We start from the raw sequence: 25333 nt of genomic DNA on the forward strand, positions 1-25333 counted from the left end.
ATGCGATCGAAAATCCGCTCGCTAATTGTTTAAATTTCCTTAGGGAATAACGATTTATTACGATCGGCCAAGGGCTACAAACTGATATTTATTTCTAGTTAAAAACTTTCTCCGACTTAAGACAAAAGCTAGCGAAATTTTTGAATATAGCTTGTCGAGCATACGAGAAACTTAACTTGTGCTTGAGCTAACGTTTACTTTGAAGTGCTGTATAGGAACCAGACCGATATAACTTGCTGGACTACATACGACGAAGCTCTGATTTGTATAGCTAATCGAATATTGATATGCTTGTGGAAAAAAACAAGAACTTCTTATGTTGGATGTTAACTTTGAAGTTGGCCAATAATCTTTGGCTTAACGGAGTTTTCTTAAGCTTTCCTGGTGATATCTCTTCATTTCCGACGCGATTCATAAAAAAATCTTATAAATTCCCTAGCCTAGACTCGGGTCCTGGTTTTTCTACCGCTTCATTTTGTTTTTTTGGGTAGCTAGTGTCAACGTCGAAATCGGTTCAGCTTAAACTGAGGTTCACTTAGCGAGGCGCATCCATAGAAACGGTGTGGCTTACTCGCTCAAATAAAAAATCGTGGAACAGTTCCTTCGTGCAATCAGTTTACCATCGTATGAAAATAAGCTAGAATCTCCGCTAGGTTAATCCCCGGTTTAAAGAGGGTTATGATTTGTGTTTCACAGAGCTTTCGGTTTAATTCTTTTTCTACGGTTTGAAGAATGACATTTGAGCTTCGAAAGTGTTTATAAAAATAAGCTGATGCGTATAAATAAAGATATGTAACATATTAATTTATATTTTTTTTGCCGTTAAAGAAAGAGTGGGGTACGTTCACAGCTACTTAAAACCTCGTTCTTTCGCTGAATTTAATTAGGTCCGCCCGCGGTAATCTGGGTGAGTGGGTCGAAAGCAGAAGCTAACTGGCTTTTTCGTGCCATCACGAGAATCTGCAAGACAAGACTATTTATTAGACAGACTGCATTAACTCTATGTGTCAGGCACGTGCCGCAGACCATACTAGTGATGCCGTTGGTAATTCTGAACACAATGACATAAATTCAGGTCATCCTGGGAGCGAAATTACGTCTGGGCTAGCTGACGATTTCAGTCAAATACAATACTAACATATGTTAAGGTATTATCATTTTTTTTTTTATTTTTCTCTTTTAAAGTTTTCTATTCCGCTCAAGAGAGTACCATAGAAACGCAGGTTTCCATTTGACGGACACGACTGACCCTTCAATAAGTTCCTGTGTATAATTGATAGTTAGGTCCGCAGAAGGCGAAGACCGGAAAGAAGCAGAGTAGAAATAATTAACGTTGAAGCGAGGCGTCCTGATAACGGCATGCTCAGGGCCCCCGGGACGTACGGAATTCTAATTATTCGCCATTTAGGCCAATGTACATATATACAAAGCGTTATCACATATATGTATGTATGTGATATTACACAGCATACATATCCCCTTATCAGACACGGGCCACCGGAAGCGTCCCAATCAAAGAGACCTTTATGCTTGGTGACTTACGCCGATATCATACCCGGTTGTTCCGGCTTCACCTTATGGTTTTAAGGAATGTGGGGTTCACTAAGGAAATAGATGGTCATTTAATAGAATGTGGTAGAAAGAGAAGGCTAGCAAGGTACACTTGTGTTCTGTATTGGCTAAACGTTCATTGAATTTGTTCGTGAAGCTTTAGTTGAAAGTAGAGGCTACGACTGCTACGTACGTCTACTGCAGCGCCTCACCTGATTAAGTCACTATTTCGAGCATGCGCAAGCAGTGGTCTGACAATTAGCCAGGTTTTTCGGAAACCGATGGAACAACCGGTCAATTGAGCGGAACAGAGCCAATTTGTAAAAGTTCACAGTCTCCAAATCAACAGCGGCGTAATGACACGTTATCGTAATGAGCTCTTTGCCCCAGGACATAATTTATTCCTCCAGTTTCGGCAGTACCATCAAATTAGACCCAGCAGTTGCCTTACTAAGTTGTGTGGAAATTGCAAGTTCTTGTCAAACCAATTTAAGTAACTAATGGTCTGTGCCATGTACAATTGCGTACTTGCTAAATGCTAAAGTATAAAAGACAATCAAATTTCTAAAATTAGCTCACAAGCAGTGATAGCAAAAATGCCTCTAAGTCGTCAAGCTCTGATAAAGGGGTTTCCGAAATCCTACGCTTGCATAATGGGTTCGCATTGCTTAAAAGACGTCTTTTCTTACTAGTTTTAGTTTGAAATTGTTTACTTGAATAACACGTTTCTTTTGTGATTGGGACTCAGACGTCTTTTTCCTGTAGCTGCAGTTTGCTTCCTGAGAAGAGGGCATGCGTACATGTTACAATGTTGGTTGTATGCCAGTTACTCACTGTTTAACTAGTGGCTCGTCACCAGCCAAGCAGAGAAAGGCTCCTATGAAGTGTTCCGTCTGACTCACCACCATATAGGATTAACGAACAACCGAACAGATAACAATAACAGGACAGAATCTCCACAGTAAAGAACGACAGGATTTGATAAGACCCGGTCATGAAGCGCCCCCAGGGTTCCTAGGTGGTATTCAGTGAGCTTATCTTATTGTAGCGTATTTTATCAAGGACTGTGTACGGGAAATACCAATCGACGAAGAATTTCTTATCATGCCCACTTTGCTGATTTGTTTCTTTGATGCAATTTTCCAGAAAACGTGATCTAAATGTATCGCTTTTTTCGTGTTTCAGCCAATACGATCTTGTAAAATGCTTTGAGTGTAATGTCTGGAAATGCGTTATTGTTGTGTTAGGTAGACAACGCGTTATTACATGCGGAAAGCAATCCGAGCTGCTCCCACACTCTTTTAATCGATCCTATATAATTATGTGCGTATCTATTAAATGATTAGGATAAACGGGATACGTGTACTAGGTGAACATTAGATTATAAAGCCATGATCATTGCCTGTTCAGCTTTCTACTAACAAATTTACTCACACTTGAGCGATCTTCTAACGAAAATTAGCATCGGTTATCCTTATTTTCAGGAAGTTGGCTTCAGAAAATATTGGCGCTACCAGATCATAGTTTTAGCAAAGAGAAGTGGCAGCATTTTAGTAGGTACCACGTAAGTTATTATTGTCTAAATTTTGCTACACATAACATGCCAGCTCCTTGCCATTCAGAAAGTTAATATGTCAACGACTGTATAGCATTCGTTTTCTAGCGTTCTTTTCACAGATCTTCTCAGCCAAATCCTTCGAGAAGCAACGTGTTTCGTCAGTTTCGTAATTATGCGGAAAAAGCTTTAAAGGCCCGACGTCCTTGAGTCACAAGATTTTGTCTGTTCGTGAAAAGGACCAAACTATCTACTCGGAACTTGTTCGCTTGCACCGCCTCGGTGGTGAGGCCTTTTGATTACAACGGACGAGGTCATATTTACACAACCAAGCGGACGAATCCTTAAGACCAATTCCACGATACAGCAACTTACCTTTCGGAGAAGTGAAACACCTGCAACAAGAAACGGTTTCGTTCGCAACGATTCCTTTCGATTTCGTCGTATCCCAGCTGACGTGAGGACCATGCGCGCATGATTCAGGTAGTGCGAATGTTGTAATTTACGAACCTTATATTAGGTCCTGTAATAGAAACATAACTAAACGATCAGCAAGAATGAAGCAGTAATCGAAAGGTCAATGCTTCAACCAGTTGCTTACAGAGTTTAGTAATAGGACACTAGGGATTTATAAAACGTGAATTTCTATTTCGTCCTATAAGGCGAATTGGTTTTACGTAAATGCCTGTCCAGACGCGAAATAAAACGACTGTACGTTCTATCCTAATTAATATTACAATAAACGACAAGTTGTTCAGCAAACGCTGTTTGTAAGTTTACGTGTTTTGTCGTCGTGTCTCTCGACGCGTGTACTTACGCGTGCTAAGGATAAACTTTTTAAGCTTCCTAGTGTCAAGAAATCGTATATCATTAACTGGCTACTACCTAATGGCATCTACAAGTATTTTATAAGCTTGAAAATTAAGCGATGACACAGCAATTGATGTATTATTGTATTGCCCAAGAGATAGATAGAAACATGCAGCAAAGCAATGCACGACACAAGGAGTACTTCCTTCGACAGTGTCCTTGGCCTTATTTCTGCACACATGGATACAAGTCAAATTACCGGAAATAACTATTACCGATTGTGTAAACTACCCTGGCTGGAGGTGTAATGTATATATTATTAAAATAGCTCATTCCAGCTTGTGAACAGTGAGCTGTGAACCGGATATCGGAGACGCTGATTTTACGGACCGCTGTTTTATTTCCTGTCAGCATTGGAAACTTTGTATCCGGTTTATGTAGTAGTTGCGAAACGGTACGGAAATCCACCAGTGAATTATTTTCTTGGATGTGAACCTATTTTTAGCTTATAAACCTATGAAGATTTCTATAAAGGTAGCATTTGACCTGCTGGTAGCGACCTTAGTACTAGGTCACGAGTGACACGAACAAGAAGAAGCAATGTGTCCAGACAGGCACTAATTCAAAGGGTTCAGCTCCATCCCGTTGTGCAGAGTGGTAAACAACATTTTATAACCGCACTCTGCAAAACGTTATATCAATTATAGCAGCTCAGGTAATTATATTTTGAGATCGGCTTATAGAATTATTTTGAGCTTCGCCCGGTCTTAACCACCAACAGAGCTGACTGGTACCGGTAGCTGGCTTGCAAATAACCATGCAAAAGAGTGAGGTAGCAAAGAAAACTCTGCAACTTCTGGATCCTTCTAGGTGAAACCTTGCTTTGACTAAGCCTTCAGTGCCGGATGCAAACCATTTGAAAAGTAGAGTACTTGGCCACCACCGCGGACAATATGCCGTCATGCTTCACACGCGTTGTTTGTACGCTGACCGTGTACCACACTGATCCATATGGCACAGGAGAAACCTAAGAACAGATCCTGTTCCGACCTGAAGACAAAAACAACTTCGTCCTGCTTGAAAACGTAGATGTCGTCTTGTTGACGGGTGCGTTTTCTCGTTCCGTTACGAATTGCCATGTCCTGGTTCTATTCCTGTGTCTGTCACTTTTCTGTTTATCCCTCTTGTCAGTAGCTCGACCTCGCGGTCTGGTATCCCTCGTTCCTCAGGGAGTTTTCGTTGTGCTGTCAAGCCGGCTGTCTGTCTGGCGATTGCCAAGTTCAGTCGAAAAGAAAGATCCCTAGTTGCCACCGGCACTAGAGGCATGCTTACGATAGAAACACGCATGCTAGGTGGTATGACTGAGAGCCTTTGCGTCGATGCGTGTATACGTGTGCGTTTACCCGTCTTTCTGCCTGTGTGAATGTGAGTGCACAGCGGCGGTTCTAGGGAATTGAGGGATTGCCCTATAGGAAGCAGGATGCCTATAGAAAAAAACGACCGTTTGGCTTGCTAGTGCTGCGTCTGGCCACAGCACTGCGTGAACGCCGAGTTGGTCCCCTTGCCAGTGGCAGCAGGCAGGCTTCTGAGCCGACAGGCTCCAACAGATTCCGCAACGACGGAGTTTTTCTATATTATTCTCTTGCTTTTTCGTTGCTTTTCGCCGTAAGCTCTAGTTTCGGCGCAGGAAAACTGGCGGGTGCGCTTTCAGCGTCTCTCTCTACACTTCCCCTTGCCGCTCTGTTTCTCCGTGCCGCAAATCCACAGGATTCTTACTCGAGTGCACTTCTCGCTGGATATGCATGCTAACATACGCTTGCATGATCTAACATAGTCACAAGCTTGCCATACTCAGCCGGCCCTCTCGAACTCACACAGATACACACCCCGCTAACTGCACTTGCCGACATCCGCACGCCGTCTTGCATATTCTACCACTATCATACGGTCCCACTCTCGAGCAAGAAAGACGCAGGAATAGAAAGCCGAACTGATGTAGGAAGCAGGCTGCAACGAGCCGCGGTGGTCGTAGCAACGTGGCGGCGTTGCTCTGCATTGAAGACGTACGTACTACGAAAACGAGAAATAGGAACTTCGAAAGGTAGAGAAGGCAATAGCACAGGCTATTTTTACTGAATGTTCAATTTCATAGCAACAGTGATAGCAACCGACACTAAAGGATGCGGACTCGATTCGCTCTCCAGAGGAAAAGCCCGCTGAAGTGAGCCGGTGCCTGGCTTGTGAAGCCTGGAGATCGAATGGAGGTTATTGACGTCGCGGTTTGTTCCTCTGTGGGTCTGAGCCACCCCCCAATGCCGAGCCAAATTCGTCTTTGTAAAAATAGTATTCTATACCTGGGTAGCAACTTGAATAAATAATCGAAACTGTCCCCAACGCGGTCCAAAGCAACAAGTACTAGAATAGAGAAATTTTTCTGCACATGCACATAAGGCATCAAGGAAATTGCACCACAGCCTGCGTTTGTACCCTGTATCTGCGGTGAGTTTCTACGCCCCCGCGTCTATATGGTGGGCACATACATTTAAGTTGATTTCGGAAGGTTAAGAGAAGCCTCTGTGTAAGCTACTTATATAAAGAAACCTGCGGCTATATTCCATTGAAAATCATACGAATTTTGTTAAAGTTTAATTACAATGGCTAAAGCAGTGTCTAGTGTGTCTCCGTAGGAATTCATATTATGGCTTTCTGGATATTGTATGAATAAATTGTTGAGACCCATACAAGTTTATGCCATTACTTGACCCAAGCGCGACGCTATCCGTTGCTGTCTAGCGTTCATTAGTAGCAGGGTTATCACGTTCAATTTTACCCACGCGCGTACGGATTTAACTAACCTCATCGGCGAACTCCATCAATGTTCATTCCAAATCACACCAATTTTGTGTACTCGACCTTTCTGTGGTATTTGCGCCTAGATAGATTATCATCTTGGCAACCCTATCCTTAAACAGACTCAATGTTCTTTATTGAACTTGCAACCTTCGTCTCGTTCCGAAGCTACAAAAGGGTTGCATTTTTATTCTATTCACGTCAAACCTTTATATTTAACATTGGAGGATCCTACGTAATTCTGCGAGATTCCAATAAGCAGAGTGAACTAACGTAAAATGCCAATTCGGATAATGAATAGAGAAATAAAAACCTTATTTTGGAACATGCATAGGTTTGGTTCGAGTTAAAAGCATGTATTCAGCGTAAAATCATTTGTTCCGGCGTCTTCATCATCCATCTTAATTAGAAACCAGTTTAAGGAAACCTGAACCCGTACTTGTTGGTCTATCGAGAGCTTGTTTGCCCTATTGCTGGAAAAGTTATCGAACGCCTGTTAGTTTGAAGATTTTAGGGTACAGCAAGGATTTGGGTATTACTGCTGTTTAGAAATAACGGTAAGCCTGTCGAAGCATTGCAAATCCTGTATCAAGTCTTCAGGCCATAAAAAATCTCACAGTTAGCACGTCTTGACTAAATACATTCTTGTGTTTCGCCTAAAGCGAAGAACAGCTTGGGAGATTTTTTTATTTTGTCATGTCAGCAGTTACCTTAGTAAATTTTTGGATGACGTGCTTTGAGACATCGATGTCATCGTCGAGGAACTGCTCCGAGGCTCAAAAGCCTTCAGTCAATCGGAGTCTCACTTGTCAATTTTGAAATACCGCATTGAATTCAAAACGGGCGGACATAGCGTAATCTACAGAAATCGACGCTGTTCAACCTTGCAAAGCTGATCTGTCCCACGTGATAGTGGCTTTGGCTGTCTACTGATAAAACGCTTCATATATAATTACACCACATATATGAAAAGAAAATTATTTATAATGAAAAAACATTATACTATGATATATGGCCCGGTCTGTTTTTTCGAATTCGAGGGTTGACGATTAATAAACTGGGCCAGTCATAATTGTTCGAAAGTAAATAGGTAGGCTTTATTTTGCCTTATCGTGAGGTGTAATGATAAACATATAGCCTGCAAGCCATATAAAGCCCTGCTTTGTTCACGATAACATATAGGTCAACTTAAATGATGCCGACGAAACCCTAGAAAGGTTTCTGCTTGCTATATAATTGATCAGATTATATACGATGTATAAAAAAGCATCCTTCCATATTTATCGCTCTACTTAGGCCAAGTAAGTTGATCAGGTCTACCCTCTAGCTTTTGACAAAATCTATATAGAAACATTACTCCATCAAATGCGACATGTTAATACTTACTTTGTATTAATAAATTAAGAACCAACCATTAAACTATATTAGCCTTTGAACGAACAGAGCGGAGTACAATTATTCTAACCATTTAGCTTTGTTCTAATTTTTCGCCATAGTTTGCAGTAATACTTGAATCAGTTCTGGGTTACGACTCTGGCATACAAGGCCCCAGGGTTTAGGGGGGGGGGGGGGTGAAGGCCCCACAGAATCAGGCAAATACCTTCAAGTGCGGCCTGCATCATCCGTTAGTCCTTAAAGTCCTCGAAAAAAATATGTGTGTATTCTCGTCATACCCCACATAAGAAAATATGGTAAACCAAGGCTTATCTAAATTCTTTATTAGAATTAAATTTTAATATCTCGCAACAAAGCTTTAATGTTTAGACATAAGGAAGAATTACGCTGCTTAGGATCTTTATATGGCAGAAACGTAGTAAGTACGCTATGCTAACTTAGATAACTATGCTATGCTAACTAGTATGAACTTAAATTAAGCGCAGATTTGTTCTTGTCTGGTCATGTCCAATCGAAGCGCGACAAGTGAAAATTGTTCTGGCCTCCCAAAAGGCCGCTAGTTACAATTACGTCACGTGATAAGGCTCAAACTACTTAAAAAGTTGTGTACAGGACCCAGCTTTTTAGGTCAGTTTCCAACGTCTTATTCACAGAAGCAGCGTTAATGTAACAAACACTCCATCGTAGCAAGAGGTTTTGCTTTTGTACTGGAGTTGGTAGGGAATTGCCTGACGTGTACAGTTAGCCCAGTCACGTAGCAACAACAACTCGTCACTTATAGTTTACAATCGCCTGCCCGATACTGACGACGTAAAAGCCCTAAGAAACAGAAATTATAGTCGTACTAAAATATGAGCATACGAACTAAGCAAGTTGCAGGACCCGCAGTTTAGAGTGTCGGCGCCACGAGGCAATCATTCAGGGAGAAAACGTGACTTATCAGCGGGGCCAAGGTTAAAGGGACGCTACCTTGAAAGCAAAGTTCATCTTACCTCGCAAGCGAAAGTGTCAGGTAAGTACTCGTCCATACCCGGAATTGCGGCTATTTTTAAACGTCGCGCGTGGATATTACGGCGATATTAGGCAACTATAGCCCGTCGCGGTGATTTACGACTAGATGTGCACGTTCCGCTGATTTCTGGTGGATTCAAAGGTTTGTAAGTAGTCCTAAAAACCACCTATTATGCAATTGCTAGCACCTTGATGCCTTTATAGTATACTATATACACAAATAGTATGTGGGTAACACGCGATGTATCAGGTCTTTCAGATGTGCTTTGTCAAGAAGAAAACGCAGTAACATTCAGATAATTTTCAAATAGGTAGCACATTCGCGCGGATAAATCACTGAAAATTATAAGTTAATTACAGATTATACATCTTGCTGGAATCGGCAGACAATCGTTTTGGTTGTTGTAAATTGCACAATTTTTACTTAAAATTTTCAGGTCTACCAAATTCTACCAAACGAACTGATCATATTAACATTTAAATGTATCCTATAAGAAGTGTATAGCGGCTAGCCAAATATATATACCTTATATCGAAAAATGAAGTAACTTTTAAGCTAAGTAGTTGAGTTTTACCTGGTCTGTGTTGTCGGCACCAAGCTATAAAATTTAGTTGTCAACAACTTACTTTGAATGTACTTTCTTTTTACGTTTATCCCAGAAAGTAAAGTTTGCGGAAGCATATTTCCTATCGATGACTAAAAACCAGTGGGGTTAGAAAAGCGTTAGAAACTAGACGTACGTAAGTATGAACGTGTGTTTTTACATCAGTAGCCAGTATAAATATCCCACTGCGACACAGACTCATGTGAAGGCCAGAAACGAAGCATTTATCATGTATTCTGCGTGTTGAGGAAACACGAAAGCAAATACTTACTATATAAACGTATAGATGTGGTCGCTTATTATCATTTGAATAATAACAGTTGTCGTATCATCCTTTTGAAGTTATACGAATGGCATTGTGAACTATTCCGTAATATTAAAACGCGTCTATTGTCAATGCTTCCTCCTGTCAAAGCGGCCTAAAGGTCTCCCAATCATATGCACACAAGAAGCTCACCAAAGTAACTAACTGTATCATGCTATAGTCTATTGATAAGGAGTGGAAAGATTGTTTCGGAGTTGGAGCTCTGTTCTGTAATAATTCTGTATTGATGAGGTTGCATTGGCACCAAATTGAGTCTACGTGCTTTGGCGTAATAACAATTAATCATGTTTCTCCTTTCTCAATGTTTTCACGGCCGCTCCTTTAGCGGCAATATATATCACGATCGTAATACTCTAATTGTTTGTCTATAATTATCAAGGTGCAGCCCATAACGATGGGATGAACTTCCGATTCAGTATCTGAAGGAAAAGCATTCGATCGTCTCAGATCGATTTAGGTGCCACAACGTTTGTTAAGCTGCAGCCGTTAATCGCTAGCTGCGTTGGGTAGAGTGTACCATTTTCTGCTGCCTGAAGTAGCGGCGGTTATGAGTTATGCACATACTGACACAGATCTTCTAATTACTACTATCTAATTTGGTGTATTTCAAGTTAAACTTTTCACAATGCATGATCTGGCCTTTTGTTCGGTTTGGGTTACAAAGTTGGCAGAAAACTTTTTCGTAGTTTATGTTCAATAAATTCTCTTCCCTTCATCTTCATAACTGCGAGCACGTCACTTATCGAATAATAATAAGTAACTTACAGCTGTTCTGTTAACCTTCTATAACGCTTAGCAATGGAATATTTTCATCATTCTACTGATGATTTCGACGTTTAATCGTTTCGGAAACTTAGCATACTTCAAAAAACTACCATACGATCATCATCCGCTAAAACTAACCTTGAAGTTTGTTGTAGAAATCTTACGTTTCATTTGCTATTCTCGATTAAGAGAAGGTATTCGATTGACGGAAGTAGTTAAACGTTTTGCGTACACATGATAGCCAATGCTGCCAAAGAGATTTATGGCCCAAAAACCTGTCTATTGCAGAAGCCTTCAGATCTATCTCTATGCTCGTGAAGTGTTGGTGCTTCCCGTTTCATGGGCTCTAAGGTGCTGATGATGTTGTTTCTGCTGATGGTCATACCGATGCTTCAACTAATATGGGGCGCTCCTCGCCCGTGGTTACTTGATCGAGTTTTTGCCTCAAGCACGTGCAGACGAAGGCCTGATGGCGTCTTCGGAGACTTCCATGTGCAACTGACAGCAACGGCAGCATAGACAGCAGCAGGCGTCGCCTTTGTAGTAAATCTTTAACTGCCCTACGCGTTGTCTATCGGTAGGGGCGAAGTTACCAAAGGAAACGAAAATACCTCCACAACACCACTAAGAGTATTTAAATGACAAGGGGAGGAACTTTTAAGCTCAGATTGTTATACTTTTTGTCTCTAAACGTAGAATGTAGCTGTTTGACTATTTAAATGGAATGGGACCATGTACCTTGTTCAAATTGTTAATAGGACGTAGGGTTCTTATCAAAAGTCCTAAATGGATTCTACAAATCAAATTTTTCTGTTTAAATTTTCGGAAGTTTAGCTATACCTTTGAATACTGATTTTGCTTGATGCCTTCATTAATCATCCGCAGTCTTTTTTTTTGATCGGTTGAACTTACGTACTTAGGCCTACGCTGATGGCGACTATCACGGCTTGAGCAAATTTCGATAGCGTTTCCGAGCGTAATTTTGACAGTAAGTTCATGTTTTTTGCAAAAAGATTTTACATACTACGTATATTTGGCCCAACAGGGCGTGAGTTTCCCTGCAAAACAGGAATCTGTCGAGAATGGCAAATGGAGTGGCCTTGCATGATTTGTATTGATCTCATCATGAGTAGTCTGCAAATTGCGTAAAATTAGTTTTGGTTTGATCAAGTGGTCTTTGCTGGTGATTCTACCGTAGATGAGTTTTTGTTGTTAAATGAATGGTGATAAATGGCACGGTCCTGCAAGCATCCATAAGCACTTATCGTTGACAATTTTCTTTGAGAAATTTTCGAATTAACAAGATAATGCAATATAGGAAGCTTTTTATACAGGCCCAAACGATTTCTGTTGGTCTTATTTGAAATCTAAAAATCTTACTTCCTAAGACAATATTTTAAGAACACACTGCATTGTCACTACTATGTGTTTTATATTTCGCGGTTAAAAAGTATGGCGAGATTCTAGGATGGTCTTCTTGTCTCCCACCCTTCACTTAACGTACCAGCTCCTAGCCCAACTCCTCTTGTCCCTCTGCCTGAACCACTGACTTTAGTTAATTTTTTAAGCATGCAGCCCGTAATAGGCTAAATGTTTTAAAATGTACAGGCATCTGCTTAATTTCGGATGACATTGCCACCATCCCCTCGGTTCCCCCCTTAGCTTTTTCGGACGTTATTGCTGCTGATATTATTTTCAGTTCCCATCCATCTTGTCCTGCTCATTCCGTTTAACCCCTTTTTCTCTTTTGCTTTCGTCTGTTCAGCTTGACATCACGACTAATCCCGCTTTCCCGCTTTATGGGATTTACAAGACTCATATCATGGCTGTTCTCTTTATTTTGACGTCAATGCTGCTAAGGGCTCTTTGCCTCTCCGTGCCGCTGCTTTTGTCCCTTGCCTTTCTTGTGTCTCCGACGATAATTTGCATTTGCAGTATTTCTCTCAAAGATCGCTACTGGTTTCTATTCGCATGCTAGAATAGTTAGTCGCTCCATTTGCGACCCATGGCCGCGTCCGATAACCCTGTTGGTGTCCCATCTGCAGTCAAACGCCTCCACTGGCCAGCCAACCAAACACAGAGCTGATGAAGAGCCCTCGCACAATCGTCTAATAGTGCAACCCCCGTGACGGCGGTGCATTGTCCCATCCTTTGAGCTATCCGCTCGCTAGCCGGGTGGAAGCTTTCCCTTCATGAAAACGACCCTTAACTCAACGTCGTCGTCTTCGTCGTTCTGTCTGTCTGCCTATCTTCACTCATTGAGTGAGTGCGTAATGTTCGTTGCGTGTGTGTGTGTGTGTGTGTCCTGGCGTTCTCGTTGACGCTCCTAGCAGCTGCTAGACTGATCCGAGCCACGCTGCCTGTCCTATAGCGTCCACCGTTCACTACGCTCCAACCACCAGATATTAAGGTGGATCCGGATGATCCTAAACTGGTCAGCCAACTACAGTCCTTTTTGGCCACTGTCGTCGGACGGCGGCGCGTTAGAGGTCCATCGTCGGGTGACATCTCTACCCCACTGACGGACACTCCCTAACTGAAGCCACTCGACTGAATAATTCCTGCTTCCTCTACCGTCAACCGACCCTCTCCAGGTCTACTAGGGTGAAATTGTCCTTTTACGTTTGCTTCCTCACAATGTGCCAGACGAAAAGAAGGAATCGTATATCTAGCAACAATCGTCAACGCTTACTTTTCATAAAAAGTTCAACGTTTGGAGTGATTCAACCCAACACGCTTTATCCTTCATATATTCAAAACAAAGTTAATTATGAAGAAAGCCGAACACAGCAATTAGATCGCGTATGACGTATCAGTATTGCTGAGCGGAATTTCGATTTACAGAGAGAATAAAATATAAATTAAAATACCATCAATAAGTTAGACCGATGTATTTATATCAAAGGGTATATAACAAGTACAAAAAATCCATCCTTAAGGAGAAAATTTAGCTGCTAACGGATTGCCCTACCTCATCTAAAAGCAACTTAATATAACTGTGTTCTTAAGTGCTTTGTTCTTTCATATCGATACATTCAACACAAATGGGAAATATCAATTTACCGTGACGAACGTATAGCCGAAGAAAGGCGATTATGAATAAATAAAAGTAAGTTCATCAGCACCTTTATGAACTAACTTCTTTGAGTAACTTAAATACATAAATTTGCTCGGTAAAATAGTCCACATCAATACTAACCGTGGGTAGGTAAAAAGATGCTAAATAATTAGCACAAGTTTCTGTCTGTTATGTTCTCATCGGTTGTTTTTAGCACAGGGCCTTTAATCATATAGTATTCAATGGCGCCCGTTTGTCAGTGATATTTCTCTTGGTGTTGGGGTAAACTCGTGCTCAATCGTAACTTTCAGAGTATACAGTGTTTTCGGTTTTCTGACGTGAACTTGATACTTACAGTATTCTAACAAAGGAAGTTGATTGGCGTCATGTCTAAGGCACCGGTACGGCATTATTTTGGACCTCTTCGTCCAACCCATATGCTTGAAAGGTTCTGATCAAGATATGCTGCTACCTCAAAATGATAGTATGCAGGTGTTCCTTCATGTAGAATATAAATTTTTTATTTGAGCCGAACCCTCTCGAATGTGTGCTTCTTCGACCGATTCTCCGAGTAGAGTTAAGTAATTGGCACCAGTATATACACTATTTTGGGACACCCCATATATATATATATATGTCCTACATCATGGCGCAGAGACAGTCGTGCGTGAAGGCAATCGTACTAGGGGGTTGAAGCAGCAATGTATAGATTTATCGATCCATTTCTGTCGCTCCGAATCAAAAGTGCACCTTCTTCCTCCTTCTCCTGCTGCTTGCCTCCTCCAGCTCCCCGCTTTTTCCATTGAACTTTCCCGTTTTTCCGTTTCCTCCTTCTTGTTGCTCTTTCGGTGCAGCAGCTGCTGTTCTAGTTACGAAAGCCATATTTTTCGAATCTTTTCGTTATCTCTGTGCGCCTTTGGAGCACTATTGGAAAAGGAGGAACGGGTCGAACGAAAACAAAAGATTATTCTTGTAGAAGCTTCTATCTTACAGCGCTGAAAGTGGACAACGATGATTAGAAGAGGTGAGCGTACTCGTACCTACCAGGTCATGATAGCCCATGAGCAACAGTCGATTCAAGTTACTAGCTTATATGAAGTCAGAAATGCAGCTTTGAGAAGACATGAACACAAAAATGTAACAGTTTAATATTATAATAGCTCGAAAAGTAGTCATCATTTCGAAATAGTACGTAGATGACAGTGTTAACGTGCTTCTTGTCCTGCTCTTTCACAACGAGTGCATCTATTTAAATAAACATAAAGAAATATATATTAGTAAAGCTTTCTAGATATTTACAAACATATATATTGTCCTGTATGTACATATATGCTTCCTTGTGCACTCAATCCGATTCAAACGCCCGCGGATCCCGCTTATTACTCGAAATCTTGGATTAACTACCAAAATTCTTTTCTTTACCACTGAGTGAACGAGATATTGTAAACGGAAAGCGATAAACAGCGACCATACTTATCGTAGTCAACAAAAAAGTATTTCCCTTTGTTGTACAGTATAGTTCAGCTCAATGAAGGAGGATGGCAATTTGCTTTTTAGAAAAGGGCGCAACACAGGTAGCGCCCTCTATGGTAAAAGTATGAAAACAGCGCAAAGAACAGTAAAGCATAGACGGCTGAACATTACGTCTGAAAGCAGCACACAATGAAGGCGTAGTTTTTTTTTTTCTTAAAAACTGAAACGCCAAACCTATAATTATTTAGTTGTATTTAGTAGTAAACCTACAATTATTAGTTGACAATGTAAGAGACTTGTCTGACACCTACTCTTATTAATGAACTTGCTACAATATATATATATATATATATAGTAACCAGCACGAAAGGCCTGGAGCGGATGAGTAACAGCTAAAATTAAGAAAACAATTTTTTAATTTTATTATGAATCTTAGTTCTCAAGGTTACTGTGAGTATATATGGAGAAGTGAGAATGTAATAAATAAAAGACGAATATGGGAAAATATCTGTATTTGTACTATAGTAGGTAACTATTGAACCAGAAGTAGACCAATATAGTCGCCTGTAATACGTAGAATTTGAACCGTTAATATGCTGACACATATTGTGTTTCTCGGGTGGGAGTTAAAATTTGCTTCCGTAGTAGTAGTGTCAAGCTTCCGTAAACCTTAGTACAACTGAATCGGAGTAGTTTTTTTAAAGGTTCGAGTACTTATCTCGTACTATTATGATGGCAACATGCACGGGCCCGCTTTTGTGTTCAATGGTATTTATTCAATCAGATTAAGAACTAAGAATACATTGGATGGCAAGCAACTGATGCCTTCTTTTGTACGCAGCTGATGCTTGACGATGATGTTAGCTGGAGAACAAATGACCATATTGGCATCCGATATGTTTACTCTTATTCAGCTGAAAATGCAACACTGTTCCGACAGTTAGATCCTAATGACATGAGGCCTAGTGTTGCTCCGGCAAAACCGTCAGCCTAGGCCTTTGCTGTTTCTGCTGGACCAACAACAGGAGACCACAGAATCTGTGTGCAATCCAAGGAGTTAGGTAACAAAGGACCTAATCCAGTTGAAGGGAATCTAGGAATCAGAAAACGAGACGGACGGCTAGACACCATCTGGGCAGAAAGACGTGGATATCTTGACAAGCCAAACTTGCCTATTGAAATGAGTTCGTGTTACAGTCACTGGATTTGGCCGGCTTCACATCAAGGATTTGGTGCCGCTAACGTCGGTACGTTAAGAATGGTTGTTAGTGACGTAGTTTATTTAGGGAACAAAATTGTAGTCGTAGTTTCGTAGTTAGAACATCGTCAGTTCTCACCCTCTGGGTGTCACGAGATAGAGGTTTAATATTTCAATAGAGCCGCAGGATGGAAATCTGAACTAGATCGCAACTTCAGGAAATATTCGGACTTCATTGTGTGCATGTACTGGATGAGGCTCTGAGTCAGATTAAAGCAAGTTTTATCTCACCGAACTCCTCCATTTTTCGGGCAACTCAACTCGTGGCCCAAATAGGTACAATGTGCAACGTTGTACGCGCTATACAGCAGAACATCGTCAACGAAACCGCATTTACGATTAAAGAAGTTTTAAGAATTTGGCTAATTTGCGCAGCACTATATGTTAATTTCCTATTCCTTAACACTATTCATACTATGTAAATGTATTAAACCCAAAAAATTGCCGAGTAATTACTTAGTGCTTTTTGGCTTGCGAGTTTTTACAAGAGACTATACAAGATGTACTGGCCGTTTACAAAATATAAATTAGTTGTATTCACATGAGCATACAAACGGTTGTGATAGCCTTGTTATAAACAATGAACGAACTGGATATCGAGTACAGCTCTATCAAAATTTAAGCGGGACGCACAATGTTTGAATGACTGTCTTATTCTCAACGAAGACCTGAAATTCTCTGCCGCTTTTTCTCAGAGTTACGCTGATTTCTTGTCGTCTGCTACTCGCACTGATGAGAAGGCCTTTATGGCATATGTAATGACAGCCCTTTGGGACGCAAGCCAAGCATTCCCGCTCGTTGAGATTTTGACGTTTCTTTGCTGATAGGATGCAGTGTCACCCATGTTTCCCAGAGTCGCCATGCCTACTCTCCGTACCTCTTTCACGATTTTTGAAAACACAGAGGTCACGGACAGTGTGGAGTAGGACAATCTTTCTGCTTAGTGGTCGGGTAAATCTGGACCGCTGAGCCCTCTAAATCGATCGAATCGTTAGATTTATGTATACCATCGTACATTTCACTTGCCCATATATCGGATACTGGGTCACGTGTTCATGTATGCTTTCGACTCCTTTGTTTTAACGTACGACGGAGAACGGACCGATCGCTCTCGATGATGCGCCAACGACAGCGAAACCCATCCAGTAAACAGTAGGCGCTGCCAGTCCAGTCATATATCTTTGGCCCGGATTCACCAATGCCGCCACTGTTCGTCGTGGAAAAATACCCGAACGCAAGGTCTCGGAGCGTTTCTATTATGCGACTCGGTGACATTGAAAACTTAGCCCCCTTACAATCGAGTAAAATGGGAAGGAAGTAGGTGTTTTGAGCACTTTGAACGCCTGTATACTTATTCTGCTACATAGGACACTCTGTTATGGCCGGTATCATACCCTCACCCAAGCTCTGAAGCTCTCTCACCTAGGCTTTTTTTGTATCGTTAACCCGGAAGGTTTTCTCGACACATCGGATCTTTGAATCGTATCACGGTAATGTGTCATAGGACTGTCGCTAGTATCTTCCGTACATTCTGTATAGAACTGTTTCATTGAGTAGCTTGTAAAAAATAAAATCGAAGTCGTGGGAGCGTATCATTTGGATCGCGCATGGCTCGCAGAAAAACAGGCCTTTTCCTCCCCGCTAATAATTTTCCAGATGTAATCTACTCTACTTTCAACTAGATTGGATGATATTTAGTACAATGATTAGATTGTTTTCATGGTCGAAATGCTAAATTACCTTAATAGCGTGAAGCAAACGTTTTAAGAACAGGACCTTACGTAGAGGTGGTGGCTTAGGCTGTCGCCCCTTTGGTTGTTAGAGGATAGGAATCGCGGCGTCGACTCTCGTTAACAACGCTTTTTTCCTGGTTACCATGCACTAACGATATTATTTTAATACACAAAGTGTGTTATACTTTATATAAGCAATTAATTTCATTAAGCTCGAAATATAGAAAGTCATTGGTATGCTATTTCTTTAGCACTAGGTTTTCGGTGCTCTCCGTGTTTTGTTAAAATCGTTCAGAAGCTAACTAATCTATTGCTTCATAAATTTGAGAAGATTTATTGTAAGTGAATTCTTTACGATCATCTGTCCTTTGGTGGACGAAGAGAAGCGAAAAAAAAAACGCCTATGAATAGATGGGCGGCGGATAACGAGTGATAGATGGGCCCTTTTTATATATACACGCTATATAATCCGTGTTTTTCTTCACGTCCACCAAAAATCGATTTTCTATTCGTTCTACACTTTCGTTTGCTTTCATAAGATTCTACTTTCGTTTGCGATACAACCTTCCACGCGGCTTCAAGTCACAGTCAACCGTAGCATAACGTAGCATGGAACGGCACGCCGTAATGCCCTCCACTATCGATAGAGTTTTCCAATATAAGAGGCACGGTCGGCTAACTGATTGTCCTCAGTTTATCTTTGCCTTCCTATGTACAGTATCTACGTTGGATATCCTCGCTATGTGACCTCTAAAGCAGCAAATATTGCGTGCTCTGTCTAAGAATCGGAAGACCCAGTAGGAGCGATCGAGTAACAGTACTTCGGACAGTGGTCGGTAGCTCATCCTTTTCTACACGATTGGTAGCCTACCGACAAAATGCCGGTGCGTGGGATTATCGTCCGCTCACCGTACATCGTTCGCCTAGTGATTTATGATACTTATCTCCGAATAACAGGCCAGCGGGGGCAATAACGAAAATCGGGCAATAGGAAACAATCTACCTGGTCCAGGGGTCCGGTTTCCTCATGTCCTTTCTTTGGGCCTTATCCTATGAGTCCGTTACCCTCACGAAAGCTAGGGAAACATCTCTTCTTAATTCCTGCTCCTTTTGTGTAGTTTACGGACTCACAAATGGTTTTGACCGTTACGCACAGCAACGTAGCAGCAAGAAGGAGGGGATGCACTGAGAGTACACATAGAGCGGAGAAGAGTGAACGCGGCGCTCTTTGGTGGATCAATAACAAAGATCTAAACTATTGCTTATCCTATGAAAGAGCCTAAACCTAAATGGCGAAATTTAGAGCAAAAAATTAGCCTTTAATCGCCGAGTAATGTAAACGAATAAAACTAAAAATATAGATAAGGGAACTAGGCACAATATGTCTTGCTATTATTTTTAGCCTTTCAGGATCGCTTGTTTTCTATGTTTCAGAAAAATATTCCGATTGGAATGCATGAAAATATTGATAAAACAATTCTGATTTTATCGCCCATAACTTCGTAGTTCGTTGAAAAGTTATTCAGGGAGGAGAAGAAGCACGAGTTGTACATGCTGTGTATAGGAGCAATTGTGCTCTGTTTGAAATATGCAAGACTTTGAGATTTAGCCATGACGCTACCTTATTCCTTTATGTGCTACGATGATAAGTTAATCAATTACACGAAAAAATAGGTAATTATACGAGAAAAGAATGCAAGTTTTAGAGATGTACAGCAAGACATCAGGTTTGCAGGTACAGATTCTTGGGCTACACAGCACACTAGCGGCTGGCCTCGCCAGCGCGTGAGGACTATGAAATTAAATAGTGAGGTTGCAGTGAGGTGACTCACAACGTCGTCGAACTGGTACGCTTTTTTTTTACGACTAATAGAAACATATCGAATTCAATAGGCAACCCAACACACTTTCATAGAAACCGTTTCTCATGCGTGGGCACAAATCCTCGTCAACTCTATGAACACATTTTTTTACTGCGAGGCTTGAAGTACCGCACATCCCAGTGCTGTCCACAAATGATTTGAATCAATCCCGTTCAAACATTCATTAATGAGACGCCACTGTTTACAGCATTTTAGTCCATAGCCCCGGCTTCGGTGGCAACACCACGTCTTTTACACCCTCTGTGAAATGTTTTACTATGAACTTTAGCGTCACAGCCTGACCGACCACTTCGACCATCGAAGTGACTAATCCCTGTACTCGAACGATCCGACCTCTGCCTGCTCGCACTAGTTCTTGCATAAATGCAGCTCATCCAGATGATATGTTAGTCCTATCTAGCGGTAATGACGGGATTAGTTGGGGTTACATTTAGTATTGATACATACCGTGTCAATTAATAGGTTTACTTTCGCAAGGGGCGACACTCAGACTATTTTCATAACGACAGCGAAAATGTTACTGAGCCGGGATACGCGCGGAATTATATGATCGACAAAAAAAAAATTAGGGCAACGCGACGTGGACCACTATGATCACCTTCAATTAGGCCGAAACAAAATAGTGCTATTGAAGAACATAGTCTGACAGGTATCGGTCTTGCCTTTTCGTAACTCATTGTAATTCATTTCGCATCGTCTTTAAGCAACGATTTAAGCCATAACGCCGAAAACGTAGGCGTTCACTGCCATGACATTCGACTCAGCTAGCATAGGCCAACGGTCGTTAGCTTGTTGCACGTGCCCGTTTGCTCTTAATGGCTATTGCACACTTAACTTAACCATGCATGCGTGCATACCCCATATGCTTATCAAACGGGAGACGTTCTATGTCTGCGGACCTGCTCATTTTTGACTAATATTCTTATATAATATAATAATATTATTTTGACCCATTTCCACGTGCGGTTACATGAGTGCGCTATTGTTAGGACAATAGATACATCCGAACAGCCTTTATATATCTGCAGCAATTTATGGGGGCCTAAGGGCGTTACGAATCGCGAACAAGCAAATGGATAGTCTATCACCATACAGCAGTATGACTACCGTTGTTACTTTTATTATGAATGCTACCGTATGCTTAATCGATACGACAAATGCAAAAGCTTCCGTTGCAGAAACCACGGATCTAGAGACAGCTCAGAGCCGCCTCAGAGCGTCGACGAATATCGAGTCTTGTTTATTGCCATCGTAGGATTCTAAGGTAAACATGAAACGGCTTTATAAGAGCTTCGACGATGCTACTCTTGATGATAATAATATTTTTTACGTACGTAATGCGTATTGTACATAAAGGTAGAAAAAAATGTGTCTAAATATTGTACGTAGCAGTACACAATGATCTCATATAGAATATAGTAGAACTTGTAAAGGAAACTATATGCACTCTATAATAATACAATTAATAGTCAAGTAGGATATTTTGAAGACTATAGCTATAAAATACAACCACATTATGAGGTCATACATACTCCATCCAGTGACTTGGTATAGAATATACATGCACAAGTTTGTAATCTATGCACAATGAATGACTATGGGTTTCAAACATTACGCGTATGCCGTGCAAAGACAGACTGCTGCATTTCGATGTGTCGAAAGCTTCTTCCATTCTATAAGCCACTTAGATAGTGTAAAAACTCTATTGGACCACTATAACAACAAGTTGCAGTTGCAGAAAATAGAACGCGAGCGTGAACGGAACGCTAACGACCAGCAGCCACAGAGTACATATACATAAACACAGATAGACAGGGCATAATTCGTAAGCTGTGTAGACACCCAGATACGAGACCACAATATGCTGCTGCTGCTGCTTCTTCTTCACTGTTGCTTTGCCATTACGAACCGACTAAACGGGGCTAAGGAAGGGTTAAATTAAGGGATCAAAAGTTAGAAGAAAGAATATCTACAAGAAAAACAGACGATCTGAGGTCACGAATCTGTACTAGGAACCAGGAAATGAAGGCGAGAGGTAAATTGCATTAAAATTGCAAAAAAGACTGAAGCTAGGTCGGAACGCGTGGAGGAGCGGTGTTCGCGCTCAGGCAGGTGAGGCTATGCTTAGTTGTGAGTCCACGAAACAGTCTACAGCGTTATTATTCATAGGCACGCGAACCGTTGCTCTATCGTTTCTAACCACTACAGCCATAATCATGGCTATCTAACGTTACCATAACTATTACCTGCTGACTACGTTTACAAATAGATTAGGAAGACCGTCGTGTCGGACAGACAATGCGGAAAACTCAATCTGTTGCAGTAAAGCAATGGTCGACAGGCTCGCAGTGGGCGGTAACCGTCGAAGAATGAAAAGCTCATTACAGATTGCCCTGACTTGTGCATATGTGGCCAAGCAATTGTTGTGAGATTTGGTCAACGTGGAATGAAAATGTTACTCGTTTCATTCAGTAATACTTCGAATAGAGCTGATAGATTAAACTTGTCGGCGAGCGTATGGACGCTCTACTAAAAACCGCTAGGAATCGTTATTCAAGCTAGCCAATTGCAGGCTGCTTGACCATTATACTCTGACCGTTGTGTCGATGCGGTGCATACACATCGGGTTAGAGAAATTGAATGTACGATATAATGAATGAAGTCATAGGTAGAAGGCCCAAATTGAGCTTGCACATACCTCCAAAACCAGAAATACTTTCCATGATATTTGCTTAACATAGGTTATACTGGTCGTCTGAGCTTTCTTTTTCCATAAAAAAAAGTTGCGTCCTGACAGCTTCATTGAGTTTTGTGTAGACCGCAGTACTTTGACCTATTTTAGCATAGTCCAGTTGTTGTTGTTACCGTTAAGGACATTCTCCACGAGTTTCCATTCCGGTCACCGACCATTGAATGTTCAGTGGACTGCATCGCATTGTGTACTATAACACATCGACGTTTAGAAAGCATCGTTCGTGCTACTCGAGTATGTTTTTGTGTGGACAAAGGAAGCAGGAGACGGTGAAAATCTAAATCCGTCGTAAGAGCCGCCGAATGTGGACATTTACGCAGTACCAATATAAGGCAGCAGTATTCCGCGGCGGATATCATTAGGGAGTGGTTTGGGTAAGTATCTCGCTATTGTGGCCATTGCAAAGACTCTCGGGCAATATACCACGGTATAGGAAGAAAAGGGAAGGTTCGAGTGGACCTTGGTAGCCAGCACCAAGCAGCAGTGGCGTCCGAACCCGACGACAAAAAGAAATTCTGGGGAAAACGGCACGGGAACCGGGTGGTCGTGGAGTAATAGCGTTTTTTCCTTGTTATACATATGGAAATAGGATTGGGGGGTTTATCATTGGCTTATTTTCTATGAGAGGCGCCAGTCGACTGTCTGGTTGGGGATGGTAGACTTGCCTTGTGGCCCAGCTTAACTCCACGCACAGAAGCCAACCGATCCCGACACTGTGCTAATGTTAGGGGAGGTAAAAGGGAAGCGAGCATTATAATCCTGGGTTGGAGACCTGCGCCCGGCGCCACGCCCTTTTATGTCTAAACCTCTTACGTTGGGGAGCGTGGTCTGGTGGTGAAACTTAGACGCGACCTTCGTTCAAAATGTAAGCGTCGTGACAGACGGCATTCAGATGCATCCAAGAGTGCGACCATCGATTCGTTTTTGAGCATTTTTTTGGAAATCATTGTAAAATATGGATCATGCGGGAGCACTATTTGTCACTTATTGCCGTAGAGCGTATGTTTAATATACTGTGCGACAAGCCATAGCGTTTTCTAGTGCCAGACAACGCAGTGGCTAGACGTAGGCGTGTATCAAGTTATGACGCAAATGTAGACATCTTAATCGGTTTTGTCTGGATAACGAATAAAAAGAGAAAAAAACTTGTTAGATAGCCATCGGAAAAAGCTGCTCTTCTGAACCTGTTGTCTTCCTTTGGATCTCTACAGGGGCAGTCTTAGATATGAATCAGGTATATGTTCAATTGAATTCTGAGAATTAATTGTGCCTATATTGCCTATGTTTCTTCTTGAGGACGAGTCTGGACAAACAATCACGTATTTCGGTGCCGGCTAGAAAAATACTTTCAAATGATCCTAAAGCATACGCACGTCGTCTTGATAGAGCTTTTTAGGTGATAACCCACTCTACATAGCTATATGCTGCTGACAGCCTCCGTTAGTAAGTTCAGGTCCTCATATGTTGGCATGACTAGGGTCTCAATACGAACTTATCACACGGCGGATTAGAGCGACCTTTCCACAAAAGAAATGTTGTGTACTTAAGTTTCTTCAAGTCGAAGAAATCACTTGGTTCCTTTTGATGGTTTATTTTTAAAAGTTAATATTTGTCAGTCACTAACGGCACATTGTCATCCCTGTAACTAAGTGTGCTACAAAAAGGCAAGGCTAATTCGACGGTAATTTTCATGAATGAATGGAACATAGAATACATTAAAAAGAGCCACAAGGGCCTTTCGACATTTGTGCTTGTCGACCCATCCACAGGATGTTCGCCCACTCGTCATCACTGATTCATAGAGAGAACGGCGTTTCAATACGAATACAGTGTAAGAGATACGGCATAATTAAGAAAACATTAGCATATTTAGATAAACAAGAATTTTCATGCAAGCCTGAAGTCGGCGATCGTAGCTTCACAGTCGACACGGCAGAAGGGACTATCAAGGTGACGTTCTAAAAAGGTGATATGTCAAGGGCAATGCTGTAGACCTGCAATTAGAAGTTAAATATACATACATTCGATCTCGGAGTGTTCTGTTTACTTTACCTGCTAGTCTTGTCACGACCGTTCTTCTAACATCGACCACAACTATAAAATCATATAAAGTTAATCAGCATTAGGATAATGGCTGGTGACGAGAGTCGCATCCATTTAAACTCAATACTACGCCCCATTTTATCAAAATGACCAATGTAATTATGCGACCCAGATAAAATGCGATCAAATTTGAAACTAAATGTTCTATAAATTGTAGGAATTCGGGTTCTGTTAGTACATATCCCGAAACGCCACATGATTTATCG

General features: G+C 41.4%; 1 long non-coding RNA gene across 2 annotated transcripts in view; it reads right to left on the reverse strand.

The window, feature by feature from the left end:
- Window positions 1-579: 579 nt before the first annotated feature.
- Window positions 580-25333, reverse strand: part of LOC147756602 (uncharacterized) — a 31158-nt gene continuing 6404 nt past the window's right edge. The window contains exons 3-4 of one of the 2 annotated variants that reach the window (XR_015322758.1): window positions 3482-3629; window positions 580-960 (exon numbers count right to left, since the gene is read on the reverse strand). This is a non-coding gene — a long non-coding RNA (uncharacterized LOC147756602). Of the gene's footprint in view, window positions 961-3481; window positions 3630-13743; window positions 14850-25333 lie in introns of those variants that run through there. The other variant, XR_015322759.1, reaches the window with a different exon arrangement.

Source organism: Varroa destructor, unplaced genomic scaffold (genome assembly GCF_002443255.2).
Source record: "Varroa destructor unplaced genomic scaffold, Vdes_3.0 BEIS01000003.1, whole genome shotgun sequence".
NCBI classification, from domain to species: domain Eukaryota; kingdom Metazoa; phylum Arthropoda; class Arachnida; order Mesostigmata; family Varroidae; genus Varroa; species Varroa destructor.